This window comes from Telmatherina bonti (genome assembly GCF_933228915.1).
Source record: "Telmatherina bonti genome assembly, chromosome: 1".
Taxonomy (NCBI): domain Eukaryota; kingdom Metazoa; phylum Chordata; class Actinopteri; order Atheriniformes; family Telmatherinidae; genus Telmatherina; species Telmatherina bonti.
In genome coordinates this window covers 21,899,991-21,925,111 of record NC_136619.1, presented here as the reverse complement: position 1 = coordinate 21,925,111, position 25,121 = coordinate 21,899,991, and the positions used below count along the sequence as shown (strand labels likewise).

At 39.1% G+C, this 25,121-nt stretch overlaps 1 protein-coding gene across 1 annotated transcript in view; it reads right to left on the bottom strand.

Moving 5' to 3' along the window:
* Positions 1 to 25,121, bottom strand: part of elp4 (elongator acetyltransferase complex subunit 4) — a gene marked incomplete at its 5' end in the record, with an annotated part of 71,125 nt that overhangs the window by 17,135 nt on the left and 28,869 nt on the right. The window lies entirely within an intron of this gene.

Here is a 25,121-nt window from a genome sequence, read left to right as displayed (position 1 = left end):
ATAAGGGAATATAAAGATATTCGAGTCATGTAAAAGATTTTTAAATATTTCTATAATCATATAAAAGCTGTCACCACAAGTTAGTAAATCTTGTCTGATACTACACTTTACACTGTGCAGGATGAAAGTAGTTTAAGACACAAGAAATAAATGACAGCACTCGGCTTTGTTCATGCACAGTCCACATAAAACTACTCTTGTCATCTACAGGGGAGGAACAGATTAAACTATAAATGACTAAGCCGTTTTCACATTAGTACAAGATCATGGCCTTAAGTTAATCTGTATCTAATCTTATTGACATTAGGAGTGATATGTCGAAATATTTAAGTTAAAGAGCTGCAGAAGATAATCAAATGTGCACATGAAAACCGGGATAGAATATTAATCCTTGAACAACATTAATCAACAACCAATATCTGAGAAAAGACAATAAAAAGATAATCTTCAATGCATGGGATGTTACTAATTCATGAAAACACGAAGGTAATGTGCACATTGACAGTTGTTAAAACTAATCCAATATGCTGATTTGGCTGGTGAGTGGTTGTGTATTTATTTGGTGAGTTTGTGTATACTTATGCTCATCCATGTCTGTTAGTCTGCCTGAATGAATGATGGTGGTGGGTATAATCCATCACTAGTTGATAGTGCTCACAAAAAAGAAGCCCTTTTTGCTGAGAGGACAGCCCTTATGCGGACAAAGACCACCATACTGGGGACTTCATAGGACCCAGCTGAAAAGGTGTTGCCCAGAGTTACCCCATTCACATTAACTGGCATGCTGGCCAAAGCCAGACATTACTGCTGACTTGGACCAGTTGGGCCACACATAGCCCAGAGCCTCGAAGGCCATTCACTCTACATGAGCCCACAGGCAAATAGCTTGAACTCTGCCACTGGGGAGAATCTAGAATTATTACCATTTTATTGGAGAACATGTCTTGGAAACTTCAAGGCTTTGAGTAAATCAATAAAAAGATTAAAATGTTATCAACATAATTTTGGTTTGACATTAAAAATGTCAAAGGTTCTTGTAGCCATATGTTTAATAATTTCACTCTAACAAGCATTTGCTTTAACAAGTAAGTCAACAGCAACCTGGTCTGGACATAAACAGAAACAGCATCTCTATCATAATGTTTGGGCAACTTGTTGTTTATGACCCTCTTTGACTTTCTATGAAGTAAGAGGACACACATAAGCCTATGCCATTATTTTTATATGGAGTATGATGCAACATGGCCAGGCATCAGTAAAGAAGTAAATATTAGTGTAATTGCAGAACATGGGTATCCCAGGGAATATTATAAAATTGATGGTTAGAGACAAAATTGATGATTAGAGACAGTAATATCAATAGGCTCAGGGACAAATAGTGCTGTTATGTATTTGTAGAACAAATGTTAATTCTGACTATCAACTGATGCTCCAAATGCATAGACATTTGTGATGCTGACACACTGAATCCAGTTAATCACAAACATATAATTGTTGTCTGAAGCAGGTTAAACATATCCAGGATATACTTAGGCGATGATGCTTACCAATTAAACAATAAAGATTTTAATAAGTGGTATCACAACATCAAATATCAAAATAAATTCAATAATGGTTTTTATAGCCAGATTGACCAAACCTGGGTATAAATACATTTTTGTCCAACAAACTGGGTTGGCAAAAGAAGACCAACTGTAATCATTACAAAAAGACTGCGAAGCAACATAGCAGTTGCCGTCCAACCAGGAAATTGACAAAAAAAAGAAAAAAAGAAAAAAACAAAGAATGCTAATTATGCCAGTCTATAAATGAGGAAGTTGATAATAACACTGCCTTGTCATTATAGCACAATAGATCTAATATATGTGCGGTAGGTATAAATTTGAAGCACATGATCAATACTCACTATAAATTTTTTTTGGACTGAATAAAGATCAAACTGAGAAGTAATTCAAATCAGCCAGCAGGCTTATTGTAAATGTGTAACTTAATCTACATTTCCTTTTTCTTGCCACTTATAAAAGGGAAGACCCAGGTGCATCTGAGGAAAGTCGGACATCCCTTTTGCCAGACACTTTTTCCATATCATTCAATGGGATCCTGAGGCGTTCCCTGGTCAGTTGGGAGATCGGACCTCTCCTTCACATCCTGTATTTGCAATCTTGTTCTTTTGGTCACTACCCACAGCTCATAACTAGGTGAGGATAAGAATGAAGGCTGACCAGTAAATTGAGAGCATCACCTTTTGGCTAAGCTCCTTTTTTTTTTTTTTTTCCTTTTATAACCAAAATTTGCTGATGCAGAGTTTGCATTACTGCAGACGCTGCACAATCCACCTGCTCATTTCTTGCTCCATTGTTTCCTCGCTCATTAACAAGATCCAGAGATACTTGAACTCTTCCATTTGGGGCAGGATCCAATTTCTGATCCCAGAGAGCACACTCAACCTATGTCTGGCTGAGGACCATTGTTTCAGATATGGAGGCACTGGCTCTCATACCCAACAGCTTCACTTTTGGCTGATAATCACTCCAGTAAGTTGGAGATCATGGCCTAATGAAGCCAATAGAACCACACTCTGCAAATTGCAGAGACCCAAACCTTGAGGGCATGAAACCAGTTCCCCTCAACACCTTGGCTGTGCCCAGAAATTCAGTCTAAAAGTTATGAACAGAACTGGTGACAAAGGGCAGCCTTGGCAGAGTCCAACCCTTAATGGAAATTAATCCAACTTAGAGTTGACAAGGCAGGTCAAGCTATAACACCAGTTGTACATGGACCAGACAGCCCATATAAGGGGGTCTGATATATCATACTTTTGAAGCACCTCCCCACAGGAGAAGACATGATAGAATGCCTTTATTTCATATTCACGAAGCACATCTACACTTCTTGGGCAAACTCCCAATGCTTCTCCAAGACCCTGAAGAGAGTCTAGAGTTGTTCCACTGATCCATGACTGGGACATATATTGTAGATCAACATATGTCAGACCCTATTTTTAAGGACCCCTAACAGACTTTACCAGGGAGGCTGAGGAGAGCAATCCTCCTACGGACCCGGGACAATCAATGAGCCATATTTTCTTCTTTGTCCTTGGTCACTGGTTGTTTCCATAAATACCTCCTCATTGTGAGCAGCTGTTAACTCCGACATGACTGAGCTGGTTTGGTCTGCTAAAGTGCAGTGTAAAAGTGTGAACCAAACCAAAGATATGCAAATTTTGGGAATTTCCCGCCCAATCACATTAAGTAGCATCCTGAGAACAATTTTGTTGGCATTAAGTGCAAGATGCAGAGAAGTACATCTCTGTAAGGTAAGCATAAAAGTAAAAATGTACTTTTAAGACATTTTGATTTAGACTAATAGCATACAAAATTAAAAGCAAATATGCAAAGAACTCCTACAACAAAATCTGTTGTTCTGTTATGGTAAAGCAGATAAATAAATATTTTCTGTCTTTACATTTACATTAGATCTGACTGATTTTAACTATTAATAAAATTCAAAATAAAACTCGAATGATATAGATCCCTCAAATAACTCATAAGCTTGAGGGAATAACCCTTTAGAGAAAAAGCTGATGCACTTTTAGTGGACATGGCTGGCAATTTTTGGGAGGTAGAATGTAAACAACTAATATAATGTACTGCTTATCTAAGAACCCTGGCAATTTGGACAGAATACATCTTTTCGTCATAAAATTTGCCTGTAAAAAAATCAAATATGCACAGCTTTGTATTGTGGACTCAAATGGCAAAAAAATTAAAGTCACCATGTAAATATATTATGCACTACATTTTTTAAAAATCTTTTCAAACAAACGCACATCTGTCTCCCACCCACCGTCTCTCTCACTCACATTTCCCCTCCATTCCTGCTGCACCTCCACCTCTGCTCTCCTTTCCAGTACCCTCCCTGTGGGCAGGTGGTTGTGTAAATTTAGCCACAGCTAGGTGAGGTGCTTCCTGGGTAGACTGTTGGCAAAGCCACCTTTAGGGTGTTCAAGATGTCAGACGGAATGAGACACCACCTCGACTGCCCTGTCAAAAAATTCACCACCTTCCATTTCCCACACAACCCCTAGGTTCTCAAAGCACTGTGGGTGATGAGGGAATTCTTGTTTTGTATTTTTTAATTTAGCCTGAAACGCACCAGCCATTACCTAACCCAGAGCGGTGGCTGAGTGTTAATTGTGAAACATTACTAAAGCTATTAAAACAGTGAGCCAGATCCTGAGGAAAACACATGCCAAAGTTAAAAAAACAGACAATGTTAATGTGTGCTATACCTTCCCCTATAAAGGACTCCCAATAAAGAGTGACTCTGCTGAGGATATCTACATTTTAAAATGATGAGAACTAAACAAAGTAGAATTACATATACAAATGACAAGAAATAGCATAATGCTTATTAATAGTATTTCCATGTTATTAAGTCAAACTGGCACTAAAAATAAGTGTAAAAATTTTTTTTTCTTTATCAGCCAAATTGGCTTAAGAAGAAAAATTTTTAGACAGAATCTTCTTTTACTTTGCTTTTTATGGAGGTAAAACACTATGTTACATGTAAGGGAAAATACTTTGAAAGTCTTTTTTGCAGACTTGAGAAATTGTTGAGAACCCCTCCAAAACAAAACAAACAACAACGACAGAAAAAATAAAGAAAAAAATCAACACCACACCCCTAAAAAACAAACAAACAAACAAAAAACTGTGCAGCCCTAGCAGGTCACCAAACAATGAACAACAGTAAGACACTCTTCCCGGAAAACAGTTATAATATGAGGATAAGAACAATGTTTCAGGTCAATTGAACTTATTTAACTTCTTAAAGTTGACAATGCCAATATGTTCTTGAGAAAGGCCAGTTTCATCAATAATGTCCATAAATTGCTCAAAGATTTTTATAACGCTGCATCCTTGGCAATAATGTAGGTATAATAGGTTAAATATTTCAAAGGACCACATAATGAGAATTAATTGTGACAGTAAATTTCATCATCTACTGCTAAGAAAGTCAATCTAAGTGCGTTTGGATAAAAGACAATAAAATGGTTTTATATCATCAAAGTAAGAAACAGCACAGTGTGTCACTGCAGCTGCTTGTCAAAGTAGTGGTTTAGTGCTTAATGTGGTGTACTTAAACACTGGGAATCTACAGACAGCTTTCTATAGTACCAAATGGATTAGTGAGGTGACAATCAATCACAATGAAGATACTGTCTATCTGACTTTCACACTGCTCTTAATTTTGCAAAATGTGTTCTGTAATTACAGAGCTTTCTATTTTGTGGTAGTTCGGAGAAACTAAGAACTTTTTTTTCCAGAGCTGGAGCTTTTCTGCAGTTAAGTTTATTTATCAGAAACCTTTGATCAGAAAACCACAAAAGCTTGAGGGGACTAATGAGTAAGAATATTACTTAGAGCTATGTAATTAGTGTGCAATTATTTTCTGTGAAGTATAGGAAAAAAGAAAGGGTGAGTATTGAGATGGATACAGAATGCTGTTGAGTTGAAAAGAATAATAAAATTGGAAAGCGGTCCGAATGTGACTATCAGCTTCTTCATTCTCCCTGATTTCGAGTTGGGCATTTTGCTGGGAAATGGGCGGCCTGCCAGATTGGGGCCAAGTCAGAGTTGTCAGGGGATTACAGTTCTGCCTTGCTCACTGCAGGGGGTGCAGAGTGGGCCTCAATTACCCTGGAGCGGCGTGTTTGATTTGGCCCAGCACTTTTGGGGACAGACCAAAAGCTGAATAATGCACCATTAGCAACTCAAAATCCTGCCCTAAAATGAGTCCACTTATGCATCACATACAGTAATTGTGTGTCTATCAAAGGCTGGCAAGTCCACACCAATTACCCTGATAACAACAAAACAATCTATGCATAATATTATGTGCTGAACACCTGTGGGCACCCGCACACATCTAAACTTCTACCGCTTATTTAAAGCCTGTCTTTGACACATGGTGGCGTGATGGAGCGTCAGCTTCAAAGTGATTAAAGACTAAAATGCAAGGTTGCTTTGAGATAATCTGAAAAAAATTACAGAGGCAGAGAGAGGGAGATCCCCCCATTCTGGCTACAGTTTGAGCCTGTGCAATTGAATTTCACAGGGTATGAGGCAGCAAATGACATGTAAAGGCTGGTGCATCTGACGGCCTTACCACACAAACCAGACAGATAAGGGAAGTGTAAGTGACATCATTAGGTAACTGTGCGAGACATCAGGGGCAGTTTGAGGTTGGCAGGGGTCTATGAGAACCAAAGGTCCTCCTTGAGCTCCAATGAACAGCTACTCAGCCTGATATACAGGCACTTACAAACACACAGGGAAAATCACTTATACAAATAAGGACTCAAGTCAGAGACAAGCAAACAACCAAGCACTGTTTTCACTCTTCACCCACAAATGCATGCACATCAACACTCATGGAAATGCACACAAGTATACACCACTTCATACTGCAGGCGCTTCACTGAGGTATTAGCCCTGCTGATTGTTTGTGTCCACCTGGGTATGAAAGAGCCATTCTGGCCTGTGTCGAAGAGACAGCAGTGTGATACTGCTCAAACAGGAGCCCAGCTAGGCTACGTCTGTCTCAGAGCTCTCAGGGAGGGGAGCAGCCAAGTGTGGATGCACCTCATTACCTCACTCATCCACACACCAATTACCCCTAAATAAATACACCCAGCCCACAGGCAGCAACAATGACATCCAGCCTGAAAGGGAAGAAAGGAAGCTGTTCAGAAAGCATTTGCACGCACAGAAAAGTGCTGTTGGATAATGATGAAGAAAAGAAGTACAGAGAAAAGAAGTAAAAAGAACATGCAGGGAGCTCCAAGTCTTTTAAAGTGGTCAAAAAAGAAATGGAGAACGAGAAAGAATGAAACAAACACTGAGCAAGCAGAGGGAAGTGATTCAGAAAATGATAATTTCTTGCTAAATTTCACCCAACACATCCGCAAGTGATTGTTGCGGCGGAGGAGGGGCAAAGTTTAATTGTTTTAATGCACGCAGCCATGGGATAGCTCTGGTGCAGACTAAAACGGTGATCAATGTAATGCCGACGTGCATTTGCATGTAAGACCGACTGCTAGGGGCAGCAGCAGTGTGTCTAAAGGTTAAAGGAGGAAAGATAAAAAAAATAAAAAAAAAGAACCAACTCAAAGCCAAAGAGGTTGATACCCAAAAAGTTTAGTAAAATATGGCAGGTGGTGCTAAATTTGGCAACAAACCCTCATGCCTTGAGTACAAGAAAGCAGTTTAGGTTGTCAACTTGGAATAACTGTTACTGTAGTGAGAAGGGGATTGTGGGATGCAGAAAAGAAGACAGATGTGTTTTGAGGGAAGTGAGGTATAAATGAAGAGAGGAAGCCAAGAGATCCTTCTTACCCCTTTACCCCTCCACCCCACTCCCCCATCTCCCTCCATGTTGGATCTTTCTGCATGAATGACACTTTCATACCTAGGGGACAAAATTCTCTCGTTCTTTCTCCCTCGCTCTTTCTCTGCCCCAGTTCTTTCGTTCTTCTCCTTATGTATATCAGTGCTGTAACTGTGTTGAGCCAAGCCTGGTTAGCTGTGTGGTCTTCATTAGCAACCAAAATACACAGAGTGGCTGAGTATAAATACTACTAGGTATGGTGTTTTTTTTAAGTTTCTTATTACTTCAGCACTCAAAATATTCATTAATTTATTCATTATCATAGCCGCTTAATTGACGAAGGGACGCGGGGAAGCTGGAGCCTATCCCAGCAGTATTTGGGAGAAAGGCGGGGTACACCCTGGACAGCTCGCCAGTCCATCGCAGAGGCAAACAACCACTCATGCTCACACTCCCTCCTATGGGCAATTTAGAGTAACCCATCAACCGGACATGCATGTCTTTGGACAGTGGGACGAAGCCGGAGTACACAAAGAAAACCCATGCATACATGGGGAGAACATGCAAACTCCACACAGAAAGGCCACTGTTCACAGTGCTAACCACTATGCCATCGTGCAACCCCCACTCAAATTATTATATTTTATATTTTAAAATTCAACCAAGGACAAACTTGTATTTAAAGTAATAACTTCCTCTTTTCTATAAAAAAAAAAAAGAGAGAAAGACTGACATCCTCCTTGAACACCTAGGGGGAAAAAAGAAACAGGTGACAGGTAGTACAGTTGGAAGTTGGGAGGGTGTGCTGGGCGGGTGCATCAGTGTGCAATTCCTGATAGGCTGCCATCAAATCATCAGAGTGTCAGAGTACATCTAAAAACTTGAGAATAACTCACATGACTAGAGCTGGCCAGCTCACCTGACCAAAGGTAGATTCCTGGTTACCTGAAACATCGGCTGGGAACGTGTCAGTTTTCCACGCTGTTGATTCAATGTAATAAACAGAAGATGATGGATGGAATGGAAGTGAAAGAAGCAGGTTTATTAGGATTCCTTCCTGATGGAGAGCTAATTGAGGAAGGGCATTTTGCACAGGTCTGGTGCCACAGGTGGGTGGAGTAGCACTGACATGCTGTGGCAGCATAGTCCGGATTCCTGCTGTACAGCTCAGCTCTTAACTGGAATCACACTGCATGAGAATCTCAGGCTCTGTCACACACTAGAAAAAAGGTGAGGTCTGTGAAGACCTACTAAATTCTTAAAAAACACTCTGTTATAACATGATTATGACTGTGGCTGGAAATAAAAACCGAAAGGGCCGTTCACCCTTTTCAGCTTGATGTAAGTGGAGGATCTTACTGAGAACACCTTACAACACATGCTGTTATCAAACCGTAAAGCATGCTTCATATACTTATGTACAAAGAACAACAAATGTTTTATTATTGTTAATTGTTTTTAGCTTGCTAAAGTCAGCAACTAAACAAAACAGACAAAAAAACCCAAATTCAATATGTCAACTCAGGTTTACTTTATATAACACTTTCTTTGCATGTGTGAGAAAATATCTGAAAATGTTCCAGGAATTCCCTCATCTGGAACTTCTTTGTACCAAGGTTTGCGTGACCTGTGACATTTAACAAACTCCCTGTGCCTGAGAGGAATGTACAGGAGATATGCAAGATCCTGAACTACACACCCAGATATGCGTAATGATCTGTGCAATCAAGCAACATGAAATTGCACAAACAAGACACCTTCATGCTTATGTTTATCATATTAGGTCCAGTAGGAAGGATTTCACATCAAAGCTTGTACCTTTTCAAAATAACAAATGGAAAAAGGTTTTACCGATGACTTTTATTGGCAAAAACTGAAATCAGAAACCTATGTGTCAGGGGTTTGTATATAAAAACATCGCTCACTGAAGCTAAATTACTTTTTCTGTGGTTGTAAGACTTCTGAGAACTATTTAATTATTTATAACCATTTATTTGTTAAGAGTGCAAATTGCAATCATACTTATTGCAGTGCTCCCTAGTTGACAAATTTCTTTTCTTTTTAGTTCTTAAACTTCAGCACAAAATGATCAATGAGCTAGACATTAAATTTGGTGGAAAAAAGAAGTAAAACTATTATTGGGCTGTTGGCAATTATTGTGCATAAAAACAACTTTACTTAGGTCAACCAGGTTCAAACTTTATTAGAACTAGTATAAAGTACAGTTCACTTGCATTAAAACTAAACAGGTTCATGTTTACAGTTTACTACGGGCAATTCTGAAGTTCACAACCAAAAAGTAAACAAGTTCCCATTTATTTTTCAATATTTTTAAAGGTCTTCTGTAAACTCTCCCTAAGGTTATTGTTATGGAATGCAATACAAACTAGAACATGTACTCACTTTTCATGCATTCATGCACAACAAACAATTTTACCAAATCATTATAGTCTCTATAGTTTCTTGTAACACAAGTATCTTGAATATAACTCTAGTTTTTATCTGATTACCTTCTGAATTTTATCCTGAATCAGAGAAATGTTTTTTTTCTATATTTATAATAATATATTCATAAATGTATTTGACATTACTAGATTACAACATTAATCTTATTGATTTAATAATCATGTAAATACTTATATGTAGAGATGAATTATCAACAAAAAAGTTTTGGCCCCTTGAGCTTTCTCATGCAAATGAGGTTTGGTTTACTTCCCTATGAGTATGCCAGGTGTGATATTTAGCTATTGTTTTTGAGTGCATGTGAATCACTGCTGGTACATGACCTGTTCAGACAAGTCGTTGTAAAGCTTGATGTGGGAAAACTGAGTTAGTATCCTGCCTGAAGTCTTAAGTGTCAGCATTCATATAAATCAAACATCCTAAATATGTAAATACTGACTATACAAATGCTAATATCTAACTTTTCCCCCCTTGTGCATAAAGCAAATGTCCAGAACGGCTGTTTAGGAAATATAAACACACAAATGAAACTTTTCAAGGTTACAATAGTTGGATAAACTATATGACTTAACAACTGGAAGTTGATAGGTGTGTATATATATATATATATATATATATATATATATATATATATATATATATATATATGTATATATGTATATATATATATATATATATATATATATATATATATATATGTATATATATATATATGTATATGTGTGTGTGTGTGTTTTTTTGACAAGAGATGCCCCATTCAAATAGTTGATAAAATGTGTTAACCATCCAGGGCTATGGTGAGCAAATAAGTGTTTTATGTACCAAGAATTTGTTGAATAAGAATATTCAAGGTACAATCTTAAAATTAGCATTCCTCAGAAAAAGAGAGACAACATTCATATTGGCTGCATACACTGGCAAACACATTTAGTTCATTTGCCAAATCCATCACCTTTTTGGTGAGAAAGCTCAATTTGGAACACATCATACCAACACCACAGCTGGCATTCAAGGGTAAAATTAATTACTTCAGATACATGTGCTTCCTCTCAAAGTGGCAGACTTATTTGCATTGAAGAACATTCAGTAGAAGTAATCGATGCACACACAAAATACGGCCACCCAATGACCCCGGCCCCATCTCAAAGTCTCCTCCCCATCCCCTAAGCCCTGACGGCTCAGCCATGCATGGAGTAACAAACACAGGTAGCGAGAGCAAATCAGACTCCAACAAAACACAGAAACATGAATGGGAAGCATTACAATGACGGGCTGGATGCAGGACAATGGGCCTGGCATTAAACAAACGGCAAATCCCAGGATGGTCTGTGGGAGTATGATACAGATTACAGGCACCTAGTCCCTGATGGGGAGCAGGGGAGAGGGAGAAAAAAGGACACAATATTGCAATCTGACAGCTGACGTCTTCATATAAATGTATGAATTTACATTCCAATTAGAGGAAATTTACATCTTAATCACAGCGAGCAGTGTGTCGGTCCCCCGGTTAGTGTGTTGCTACGGTAATGAGGTGGGATGCTGCTGTGCTCTCTCATCCAGACAGTGATCTGTCAGCAGACAACACCTCCCTGTTATGACGGAGCTGTACCCTTAAATGCAACCGTCACTACAATCCAGTAATATTCATTGAAATCTGTCTTAAATACCAACAAGAGGCGAGCTGCCACCCGAGGATAATGTGCCAAATATGGAGTTTGAAAAACATCAAACATATCTTAAATACAGCGCACTGAACCAGGAATGTCTTTAACTGTCACTCTAGTGACAAGCTTTCAGCACTCTATGGTATTCCATTTCTAATTTCCATACTAATAATGGGTATATTATCTTTAATGGTTTGACTTTGTTTTATGGCATTTGAAATGGATGGTGAAGCTGTCTGTGGAATTACTCAAACATATCATGTAACCAGATCACATGCTGTTCTGGTGCTAACAAAGGCAATGTGAATGGGTGAGAATGAAGAACTGTAAAAGTGTCACCAATATCATTCTGGTTAACATTTACATCAGTGTAAAATAACAGAACTCACATAACTCTAAGGGGAATCACGCAATGAGTGGAATGATAGCATGTGTAAACTTGTGAGAAGAAAAGTAGGCCGGCAAGAATGGAATAGGGGAAAAACAAAAAAACCTCTGAAATAACTTCTTGTTTATGTTTCTAAAGTCTAATTGAGAAAATGTGTTGTGGTTTAAGTCAATCGACTAACAAGAGTTAATGGTTTGTGGTTTTGGAAGAAAAACCATAAACAGTAGGAAAGCCTAAGGTCCATTTAAAGCTTGATTTAAAAAAAAAAAAAAAAAAGCTTTAGTACTGATGGTAATTTCAATACATCAAGAAAGCACTTTTTTATTTAAATATATGAGTTCAAACTTGGCTGACATAATTTCAAACCACTGAAATCCTTGTACAAGAACACTGATTGCTGACAATGCAATCAGGAAAAGTAGATTAGCTACTACCACATAGAAGAGCATATAAATCATTTTAACACAGTCCTTTGCCATCTTCACGCTTGACTTTAATACTGAGATATGCGAACAAAAAAATTGGAGGGAAATGAGGCATGGCTTCTTTATCAGCTACCTCGTAGCCAATCAGACCCCTCCTGCCAGAGACACTGCTCTAATGGCCGATATCTATGGGAGCAGCCTATTACTGGATACTGCCTGTAATTAAGACGAGTCTGATTACACCAGGCCACTGCATCCTCTTTGATATGTTGGCTGCCATTAGGACCTGAAGTGGTAAAACACTTGTACACTGCAGTGAGAGAAGAAGACTTGTGGAGGGAGAGGAAAAAAAAAGCAAACAAAAAACAACTAACAACATTCACAAAAATGCTGCATGTTCAGGGTAAGTGCTGAATGTGTCCTCAAACATTCCATGGGGTGATATGTGGGGTGTGGTTGGGATTCCACTTTAGGCTAGAGGGTGTTTTGAGAGGATGCCTGAAAGCTGCACATAAACCCTTTGGCACTTATCTTGCATATTCTAACATTGCAGATTGATTCCCACAGGCTTCCTTTTTTTTCTGCTTTTGCACTTCTGTTTGAACATTTAAATGAGAGCCATTTTTTTTGCCAGTGTAGGAAGTGTGTGTTGAGTGCAGCTTTAATGCTCACTATAATTACAACTTCTTAAAATCGGAAGCAGCTTATAAGATGCCAGGGTGACATTGTGTCTGCAGGCAAACGAGGTGAAAAGCATGAATGCTGTTAAGTTGGGATAAGAGTCCTGAATGAAGAAAGAACAACATCATGTAAAAATGACTGATTAAATAAAGGTGGAAACAACAAATAGCAAGTAGTTAAAAAGAAGAAAGAAAGGCAAATGTAACTTTGGGAAGAAATTAAGTACACAAAGTTACTTGGTTAACAATGTCTTCTTTAACATTTACCGAGATACATGTTGTAAATTATTCCACCATCATACCAGCATGGACATGCACTCACAAATTCCATATCCTATGTTTAAGCATACTTGTGGAAAACTCCAAGCTTCTAAACACATACAATGTAATAACTAAACTGCTTTGATTTGATTGTAACTTAACATTACATGTCCATCTATTTTACAAGACTTCTGTAGATACAGATACGTTTTAAATGATGTGCATAAAAGGAAGCTGTTTACTTTGATGTCTTGTAAAATTTACGTGGAGAGCCTCTGGATAAAGTGAAAAAGGTTATTTATGATATAAATAAAGCAGAACTTTATGTAAGCAGGGATGCAAAACATTTCCATTCTGTCTGAATGAACAATTTCAAGAAAGTGTTTAAAACTTAGCAATTAACCAGATTTTTTTTTACCTATAAGTTCATATAAAAATAATGAAAGAAACAAAATCTTTCACTGAACCAAAACTGGGGTTATACAACTGCCAGGTAGGTATGGATTTAAAGCAAATGCATGCTAAATACAATCACAGCAGTACACAGACACAAGTACACTCAACCACATTCACAGTGGGTGATGAAGCAAGCATACATGACATCCCCATTCAAACAGTATGTGTAAGTGAGCGTACAACATCAGGCTATCAGATCACTTCCCTCTCCAAACATGAAGCCTTTAATAGATGTGAAACTCCAGGCCCTGGATCTTTTCACACCACTGAGTCGCAGCTCACACAGAAGAACATGAGGCAGAAGATGGCAGTGAAACAAATAAATTAATAATAATAAAAAAAAAAGGCTGATATTTCACAAAGGGTAAATATATTGTGATGAAGGGATCAAACAGAAACATACTACATTTGATGTAATTCAAATACTTTTAGATTTGACAAAACAAAAACAAACACCTGCCTGAGGAAATAAAAAGAACCCTGCCCCCAAAAACAAACAAACAAACAAATAAACATTTATAAGAATTCTCAGATTAACATATGGAGTAACCTTTGCGGCCTTCCGGGACATGGGGGAAGGCGGTGCGGTCTGGGGTTTGGGGGAGGTTAGGTGCGGGGGGTGGGTCTAACGCTCCAAGGACAGTAGGCACGCTAGGGAGAGGTGAGCTGTCACCCCCCATTACGATCACTGCTGGAGCTCAGAAAGGGGGAGGAGTAGGAGAAGAACAGGGAGGAAAAAAAAGAAAAAGAAAAAAATGCTGGTTCCTCACTAACAGCCGTCCTCGGGCCTAAGAACCCTGAGTCTAAAACTGCCTCCTGGGAAACACTTGCACGCAAGTCCTCATCCACAGCTATGTGTTGTAACGTGTGTATGGTAATAGGAGGGGTTTGTGTGTTGAGTTTTGGCTATGGAAGCAGAATGTATGGATTTTTGTGTAACAAATGGACAACTGTGCATGTTCTCTGACTAGTTTAAGATTGAGGAAATATGCTGAATTTCAGTAGGACTGGGGGAAAGAAAGGAAGTGATGCAGAGAAATAAAGAACATCTTCAGGCAACTCCTCTTATTAAAGTTTAAAATGAGGGAGAAATTAATGGGCTCACTGCAAAAAGGCTTCTTGGTTTCAACGAACAGTACTTGACAGATGTTGTAGGCTTCAAAAGGCCTACAACAACATTGCAAACTGCTTTTCAAAATTATTCAGGATGGCAGTGAAACCACAGAAATAATACCAGCATGTTAGCCTGAGCACAACATAGATAAACAAAATGTCCTAGCTTATTAAGTGATACATAACACAGTGCAATACAATTTGCCGCCGGATAAGAAGCTTGCCTCAGATTTGACCTTTTGCTGCCTTTTGTGTAAGTATGGGTGAGCGCTGCTTAGGCGCACTCTGTTCCCCAGATCCCACTCCTAACACCCCTGTCACTCATCATCACTCATCATTGTTAGGGACAAAAGGAAAGTTTGGTTAAGCCACACACTGGAGCACTCTCCCACCCAATACCCCCATCTCCACAACTCTACCTTCACACATACATGTGTGTGTGTCAGACAGCGTAAACACACACACACTGACAAAAGCACAAAGAAAATTGTTCAATCTCTGCTGTATAAACACAAGCCGGTGACTCACACATGCTCCCCAATTCATGGAGGGGGTCACAAACTTTTCGTTAAGATGCCATCACCTTGCTCTCTAACCATCCTTTTGAAGTGCTGGCTTGTCTTTCGACTGGCCCTTTGGTTCATCTACTGTGTATAATTAAAGTCTATTCAGGGCTCTATATGAGTCCTAACTATCCTTCATTATCTTGTTAGGCCATTCAATAGCCACCTGTGAACTCTTAAGGACAGGGACACTTGCCCTCATAAAATTCATGAGTGCCGCTACTTTCAGAAGCCGGACAATTTCTTTCAGAAGTCAATACCACTTTAAACAACTCTATGTTGAGTTGAAGATACAACTCTCAGATACAACCATATTCGCTGAGGTAATTGTTAAGTAGCTCCAATGACAAGCTGAAACAAGTGTCTTTATTGAGTGTGTGTAGATATAAAGAGGAAGGAAGAGGATTTAGAGACCCAGTTTGGTTTTGTCACTGAGGAACTTTCACGTTTTAAAGAAGTTAATATGGTAAGAACAGGTCTGCATAGTGAAAGCCATGAACTTTAAAAAATTTAGACCTGTGTCTTCAAATGGGAAAGACAAGTTTTAAAAATATGTTGACATTAGGCGGTCAACTTCCACAGGCATGAATAATAAGAAACCGGCTTTTTGTTGCTTACGTCTCAAACCCTTTTCACTGAGCCTGTTCATGACAGGACTGATCTGTCTTTATTCAACCACACTGCTTTGTGTGAAACATACAGCGATGGAAGGAGGGGCAATGTTGTTGTGGCTTTAAGCTGGGAGCGGAACTAACAAAGCCGAATCGACGTGTGTGAAAGGGATAGCTGGCTTGGCAGGACATGCTACACTGGATGCTGTTGTATTACATATCACACCTCTGACTGCAGCATCCTATCTGAAAGCATGCTATGGAGTGGCATTTTTATGGCTCCATTTCTCTCAATGTGAGCAAGTCTATTAATAAAAAAGGGCTTCTACTGTACCTGTGATCACACACTTGGTACTGCATGGCTGCATTGCTATGCAGTTTTGACAGATGGCAAATTCTCTGAGATAACAACAGACTGTTCAATAACTTCTTTGAAAGGGTCTAAATGCAACAGCTTTGGTTTATCTATTTGCAATGTTGTTCAGCAGCAGCACAAAAAGATGGAATAATAACTGAAATGTAGCTCAGAAATTAATAAACAACTTTTACCGGCTTCATGCAAGTGGTGTATCAGACTATATCTACACAAAAAATTATTCATGATTTCAGTTCCAATCTAACCAAAAGATAGAAGTGCAGAAATTTGTTTGCTGTTACACTTATAGTAGAAACAAAATCTTTGAGGAACACTCAAATAAAGCTAGTAAAAAAAAAAAAAAAATGGAGTCAGACTTCGATTTGGGGTTTCAAACATGTTCTCATTAAAACGATATACTATATTTTAACAAAAAGCAGGCAGAAAAAAATATGCACAGTCCTCCTCATGACCCCCCAGGACACTAAGCAGTGAGAGTGTGGGAAAGTTATTTTTAGGAACCATGCAGAGAGCCATCCTGAGTTTGATGCTCCTGCTCTGGATCAACATTCCACCTTTGAACCACACCGACCATGGAGCTGTTAGTGCCTAGGATGGCAAGTCTGGCTTCCTTTGTGGGCTAACAGCAGCGAGGACACTGTTTCAATGTCGCTGTAGCTCAGTGGTCTGGTTGGTAGTTTGATTACGGTTTCCCCAGACAACACGTTGAAGTGTCCATTGCTGAGATACTGAACACTGCATTGCCTTGGATGTGTTCATTGTGAATAAATTTGTCACTAAGAGATACTATAACAGTGTGTGTGCAAATAGGTTAATGTAGCCTGTAGTTTATATGTGTTTTTAATTGTCAAAAAGACTAGAAAGAAATTATATGAGTATAGTCTATTGAACCATTTAAAATGAGGCAGTTTCAAACTTCTACCATAACTCTAAAGTTTCCATTCTTTGAAGACTTTTAAGCATTCAGGTTTATGACTGTCTTTGTGCCAATGGACAATTTTTCAGTGCATATTAGAATGACAAACTTAAAGGTCATTGGTACAGGATAAATAATTTATTATTTAGCCATAGGTAAGTATCTTGCTCTAAAGCTCTCCATGACCAAGTTTCATTGTATATCAAAGATCACATAGTTCTTTACATTCCAAATAGAGCACTTTGCTCTCTGACTGCAGGTTTACCTGGTTACCTGTGACCAGAGTCTTTAAGAGTACAATGGGAGGAAGAGCCTTTGGCTATCAGGACCTTTAAGATCAAGCGGAAAAGCTTCCTTTTTAACAAATCTTACAGTTAGGATATGAGCATCTCCTGAGTTGGAGTCTGCATGTACTGGACCCAACTGTTCAGGTTTTGCTCTTACAGTTAGGGGTAGTCTAGCTATCCATTAGTTATGCAGCCATGGGTACTTCACCTGATGCACTGAGTACTATCTTGCTCCTTGTCCTCCATGTATAAATATATGACAGCATTGTATTATTTAACATATTTCTCCTTATTCCGTAAGTCTTCAGTGCATATTGATCTGTCTTTCCTGTCCTCTTAACCCAAACCAGTTGAGGCAGATGGCTTGCCTGTCTGAGCCAGGTTCTGCAGGAGGTTTTGCCTTCCTATTAAAAGGGAGTTTTCCTTTCCACTGTTGCTTCATGCATGATCAGGATGGGGGATTGAATCGTCAAGTCAAGATTTGATGCAATCAGTTGGTTTCTATTAACTCGGCTATTTATAATGAATTAGCTTGAATTGATGTGTCTGTAAAATACCCTGAGATGACATTGTTGTGAAGTGGTGCTATACAAATAAATAAAGCTGAAAAGATTACATGATGCATGTAAAACCAAGAAACAAAACAACAGTTGGTGGTTCTAGGATTGTAATGAACTTCCTGAATACATTATTATTATTATTATTATTATTATTATTATTATTATTATTATTTTGTTAATTCTTTTTTACTCAGTCATTAAATAATTTGTGGAAAATATCAGATGGAAACATTTCTGGATAATAAAAAAAAAAAGCCTTAGGTCTATTTTTTTTTATTGTTGGCCATGTTTAGCATAATGTTGGTAACATTGAGATTTTTCAAAGGGTCTAAATTTAACCCCTTTGGTATAACTATCTAAAATTTTGTTTTGAATAAATAATTTAGAATCAACAGCAACAAAAGATGGACAAATAACGGGTATGCATTATGTTGCTAACATTGGTTGAGCTGAGATCAATAAATAAAAATGTCCAAGACAAATTAAACCTAACAGTCTGATCAGATGCATTTAAAGAAAATTACTCCTGTTGTAAAGGACACCATAACCATTTACAATTAATCTATAAAATATAACTATATGTCTAGCAGTCCGTGTATGCTGAGCTTACCAATATGAATTAGTTCAATAATTGTTCAAGACTAAGCTTGTAGACTTCAGCTTGTTACATACTCCACGAGAAGAGAGAATTTTTTTCTTGTTCTCAAGGCTCCGACAAGAAAATGACGTCATTTTGTTCTCGCGGACGCGTTTGAAGACAGTTCTTGACACATCGGGCTGGCAGAACTTATTTCTTGCGGGGCTCCGAGAAAGTATCTTGTGATTGGTCGGACATTGGAGGTGGGCGTCGCTAACACGGAAAAAGAATGAAGCAGAGTTGCTGCTTCCACGTTTTTGCTGTTGCAGGTAAAACGGATGGTTTTGATAAAACAGCTGATCGAAGTGGTGAACAAGTACGAACATTTTAACATGTGGTATTAAAACACTCGGACCCGCCCTGCCGCGGATGAAGTTGCTTGTTAAATATGAAACTAGAAAAGCACTCGGAGAGTAGAAACCTCTGCCAAGCACAATGTTAGAGAATTCTTTTAAAAAATACCTGGATCCGAATGGTGATCCGGATCATCATCACAATTTAATTAGTTCTTCATTTTCACATTTCCAACAACTCTTGAAAATATATTATAAAAATCCGTCCGTAACATTTTGAGTTATCTTGAGCACAAAGACACCGGGAAAAACAATCTCCTTGGTGGAGGTAACCGGGTTCACTGCACATAAAAGCAGACATCGCCCCCCCACAGTGATCCCTCCCTGCTGCAGACGCACTTCTCGTGGAGTATGTATGGACCTGACGAAAAAGAATTTTTTTCTTGTTTTGCAGCCTCGAGAGCAAGAACTCAGTTCTTGCTTCTCGTGGAGTATGTAACAAGCTTTCCTTATGTGAGTAATATGGGTTGATATATTTTACTGGGAATTTCACAGAAGAGTTCTGCATGCAAGCAAATCTTTAGATATGTCCATGTGCCCTGTGTGTTTTAAAGATATGTTTCATGGGATCTGTGTTATCGTTAAATTTGGCTAATTGAACTGTATGTGCAAGTAGGTGCCTCTATACCAACAACAGAAAGTAGCTACAATAGATGCAAAGTCTGTCAGTGTGTGAACATGTATGACGGACACTAGACCAAGTTATGGCAAGGCGTATGTGTCATTTTGAGTAAGATGCCAGCCTGTTTCCAGCATTAGAGAGAATAACTGACTTAGAATCTTGTTCAGTAAGAAATAGAGTTAGTAGACAAGTCAGAAATAAACCTAAACTATGACTGAAAACCATGAGATTCATTTAACCCCATATAACTATTATTGATGCTTTTTAATAAATGAAAAATATGTATAACCAACCGAACCTCAGGCAATTGGTAAAGTTAACTCTCTTGTCATCTCTGCTTTGGAGCTCCTCTCTTCTAAAGAAACCAGGTTCTGCCCTCTTGTTATACATGCATTTCCATGATCACGTCTGGGTTCTGTGTTCATGTACAGCATAGTGCTGCGAAATGTTCACTTCACTTTTCTCTTTGATTCCCACATCACCTTCATCACTGCAACCAATTTTTAACCACCAGTTATAAGGGCATCATATCTGATGTTTTTGTTATCAGTAGCTCACCATAGGAATCAACAACTTCTCTGAATAAACAGTAGTCTGATCCTTTGAAAGCTTCTCAACTTGAGTCCTTCCTTAAAATATTACAGAATGGACTGTCTACCCACAGACTCATGTAATCTTCCTCGTGAATCCTCAGCCCTTACAACAACCATCCTGATGGCCATTCATTTACAAGGACATCAACTGGGAAAGCATGAATTGCTGCAAGGCTTTGCTCAGTCCCATGATTAATTAATTTCTCAGGTATCATGCCTGACAGTCCAGGTGTCTTTGCCTATTAACTAGTCCTTTTCACAGCCTCTGTTGCCAATCCAGTTCTGTCGTCTGGTGCCCTCAACCCTCCTGAGCCTTTCTCAAGAGGCCTAAATGATTCTCTGAAGGACAAACTTTCCTGTAGAAATCAACCAGATGACTTGAACTTTGGTTTTAACAGCTATGTGGATATATACCAGTTACTCTCAACCTAAGATTCCCTCAGCAACGGTACCCTCCTCTGTTCATCATCAACTTCTGGCTTCGGATCCTCCTGATTCACTTCAGCTACCTGATGACTCCATGCAGTTTGGAAAAGCACAGCTCATGTGGGATGAGTGTCAGCGATAGATCAGGTTGGCTAAGTGTCTTTGTTGTGGAAAGTCTGGTCACCTGATCACCATATATCCTGTTTGCCTGAAAAAATTTAACTTGCCAGTGAAACTGGGGTCATTGGTGACCTGGACCCCCTGCAATTATTCACACCCCAAAACAATGCTTTCAGGAACACTTAATACCCTACAGATTTCTCTTCCCCTCTTTGTCTTGGTTGATTCCAGTGCAGATGACAATTTAATTGACGTTACACTTGCCCAACAGCTGCTGCCACCTCTACGCCCGCTCGAATCCCCTGCAGTGGCTAATGCTTTAGACAGTCTGTTAATTGCCAACATCACACATGCTACTGCACCCATAACTTTGGTAATGGCCAGTAATCAACATGAGCAAATCTCATTTAAAGTAATCAAGTCACCCAAAACTCCAGTCCTCCTTGGCTACCCCGGGTTAAAGTTGTATTATCCACAGACTGACTGAACAAACAATGAAATTCCTACATAGAACCTTTTCTGTCAAACTCACTATATTCCACTGTTCCTCCCAATTCTCTCTCTGCATCTAAACCTGACTATCCACCTAATCTGTCTATTGTCCGTACTTGTTATCATGACCTCGAGAATGTTCTTAGTAAAAGAAAAGCTCTAGTCTTATCTCCTCATCATCTCCATGGCTGTTGCATCAACCTCATAGGGGCCTCACTGCCTAAAAGCTGGTTACACAATCCTACATGCCCAAAGAGGGAACAATATAACAGTACATTAAAAAGGCACTATTAAAAGGTCACAGCCATCTGTCCACATCCCCCATTACCACGGGGTTCTTTTTTGTGGGGAAAAAAGTACACTTGGGCCACTACAAGGTGCAATAGTGTTGACCAAGCTTGATCTCAGGAATGCTTATGACCAAATCAGGATCAGAGAGGGGGATGAATAGAAGACTGGTTATAACCTGCATCCCAGCTATTTTGAGTACCTCAATATGCCATTCAACTTTACCAAAACTCTTGCTGTGTTTCAAGCCAGGATTTCGAACATTCTTATATATTGTCTGTTTCATTTTGTCAAAACCTATCTCGATGACTTTCTCATCTTTTCAAAGTCTCGGTTTAAACACACACCATGTCCATCTGTTTCTGCTTCCTGAAGGACCAGTTGTTAAAGCTGAAAAGAATTCCCCTTCAGTTCATTTTTCTTTTTAATTCTTGGCTCTAATAAACTTCAGACAGACCTAGAAAATAGTCTAGACCCTACTGGCCAATGTCCACTGCATGTGCCAACTACAAAAGTTACTTTGGTTTGCTAACTTTTACAGTAAAATAATTCAGTCACATCGCATTTTCTCTCACACAACTCACCACCACAATGGTTCCATTCTTCTGGTAGAATTCAACACAGCAAGTTTTAGACACTTTGAAACTCAGGTTCATGTTTATTTTGATCCAGCCTCATTCTGCCAAACCTTTTGATTTTGAGGTAGATACGTCTTACTCTAGTGCTGGGGCTGTCTTGTCCCAGGTCTCAGACCTGATTACAAGACGCCTCCCTGCACTTTTTTCTCCCGCCAGCTCATCCGTGCTGAAAAGAACTCCAGCATTGGGGACAAGAAACTGCTGGCAATTAAGGAATGTCAGCATTGGCTTGAGGGTGCTACCCAGTTGTTTGCCATATGGAATGATCAAAAGAACCCTGTCTACTTACAGGGTGAAAAAAAGACTGAACTTTTACTGGTATCTGTTTTATCTTTTGTTTACATATAAGTCTTTTTTTAGGTCCAGTTCTAATAAAACCAAACCTAATGTACATTGCAGACAGTTCTCCTTTGACAACGAGCCTCTCAAGCCAATACCCATCTTGCTTCCCTTCTGTGTGTTTGCCAGCATGACCTTGGACATCAAGTCTGTGGTGAGAGAAGCACAAACCTACCAGATTCAAGACAAGACCCAGAGGACACCCCTACGTGCCATTGGCTGCCCACCCAAAGGTCCTCTATCGAGTACACTCCTCCTGTCTTGCATGCCACCTAGAATGAAACAAACCCTCCATCTCCTGAAGCATCACTTATGGTGGCCACTGATGTTTTTGAGCCTGCTCAGTCTGTGCATTAGGTCTGTGTCATACTTTCATGAGAGAGTTCCACCCTTTCTCTCTGGCATCCCTGTGGGTTTTGGTCTCATACGGCTTCTCCCTTTCTACCTTCAGCTACCAAACCAATTTTAACTGATTAGAAAGTCAAGCAAACTGTTCTAGATAGTATATAGACAGATCACAATTTTGACTTATAGTTTTTAAAACACATAAAAAGAGGACAAACCTTCAGCAAAACTAGGCAGTTTTCAATACCCATGTAAACAACAATAAAATCAAAAAGCCACAGATACTGTGGAGACCTAGTTTACAAGTACCAGGGGGCCAATGGTTCCCCAGTCACTACCATTATGGTAATAAAAGCTTTATTTGAACACACATACATACACTCCTTAGTGCCACAAACCCCATGGATGTGTGGTGGCATGCACATAATAACCTCCTTCCTTTTCTCTAATGGGAGCTGAAGACAACTAGTCCTACTTTAATCAGGTCTGAGTCCAGTGCAGCCAGTCTAGTCTGATGGGGGCTGAATGGTGCATGGACTATGTTAAGGGTTCACTGCTCACTGATACAACAACTTCACTTCCAGGGTGAGTTCAGGCAGACCACAGTCTTACTCTGTCTGGCAGGAGGAGCACATATGCCCGCTTTTGTTTTGCTTTAATCCTGTCTATTTGAAAGAAATGTTTCGGCATTTTGTTGATATTAGTATGGAGGGCAGCACATTTAGCTGTCTCAAATATTTTCTTACTGAGCTTTGACACTGCTTTTGCAAACATAAAACTGCTGCTGCTTCTTCTCCCCAGGCGCAGGACAATGAAAATAAAAAACTCTTTAGCCAGTGCCCATTGTTATTTGAAAACCTGAATTTGCTATCACGGACACATTTTTATTTAGTCAAACTGCATTGACTTTAAATGATATCACTCAATACCACTGCAAAAGATGACACTTACTCCATCCACTTCAAAAGATCTGTTGGTTCATTAGCAGACTGGATCTGGTTTATGCCTACTTAGTAGAGTTACCAAAACTTAATGTAGAAAAAGTCCATGCATTTGTGTGACAAACCTGAATCACTTCAGAAATTGCAGGTGCAACTCCACATTGCTAGCTTCCTTCACACATCGAGACAAAACACAGAAAACTTACAGACTGGGTCTTAAGAAACACACATGCACGTTTGCAGAGTAGATAAAATCCATGTTAAATAATAGATGCAAATCTGATGTATGTTGTGAATATTGTTCAGCTGAAGACTACGATCGCGTGCCACCGACTGGCCAACACTGAGCTCTCACTCTCTTTTTCATACACGCACAAACCATAAGCACACCTCATTCCCAAGTGTGACGAAGGCTGATGTGAACCAAGGGAGGTTATATGAATTATTAAATTGGAATATTATTCAAAAAAGGTCTATTCCCATCTGATCCTGATTCCCAGGAATAAGGATCTGAATTAAATATATAATGATTCAAAATAATATTTTGTAAACTACTACTAAGTTCAGGACATCTGGTAAGCCCATTACTTAAATTTCTTTTTCAATCACTCTGTGAACACTCACTGTGATTAGCTAAAAGTAAATAGAACATAGCTGAGACAAATAATTTTTTTCATAGGATTTATTTTCTGCATTGGCTATTTCCTGGTCTTTGGTATCAAGCATTATTGGTACCACTATGAAGCACATATATGAACAGGCATGCAAAGGAAACAAACATATAAACAAATGCAAAAAAAAAAAAAAAAACCAAAAAACAAAAAAACAAGCCCTTAGGAGTCTGTTTCTGTCTAACTCTTTCTGCATTCTACAACTCCCCCCCCCCCCCCTTTTTTTTCATTTCCCTCAATAAGACGGTTTGGTGCCTCTGAGGAAAAGCCCTCATTTTAATTAGACCTGACCTGAGAATCACTTAACTGCTCCTCTCCGCTTATGCCTTCCCCCTCCTCTCCAAGCCTTCGCTCTGTTCCTCACATAGGTCCATTAACACCCTTCCCTTGGCACCCACAGGCTTCAACAGGGGGCAGACACAGGCGTTGTCTTAAAGACGTTTTGAGGACATGCCAAGAAACATTAACCTACTCTATACACCTCCCTCGGACTCTTTCAGT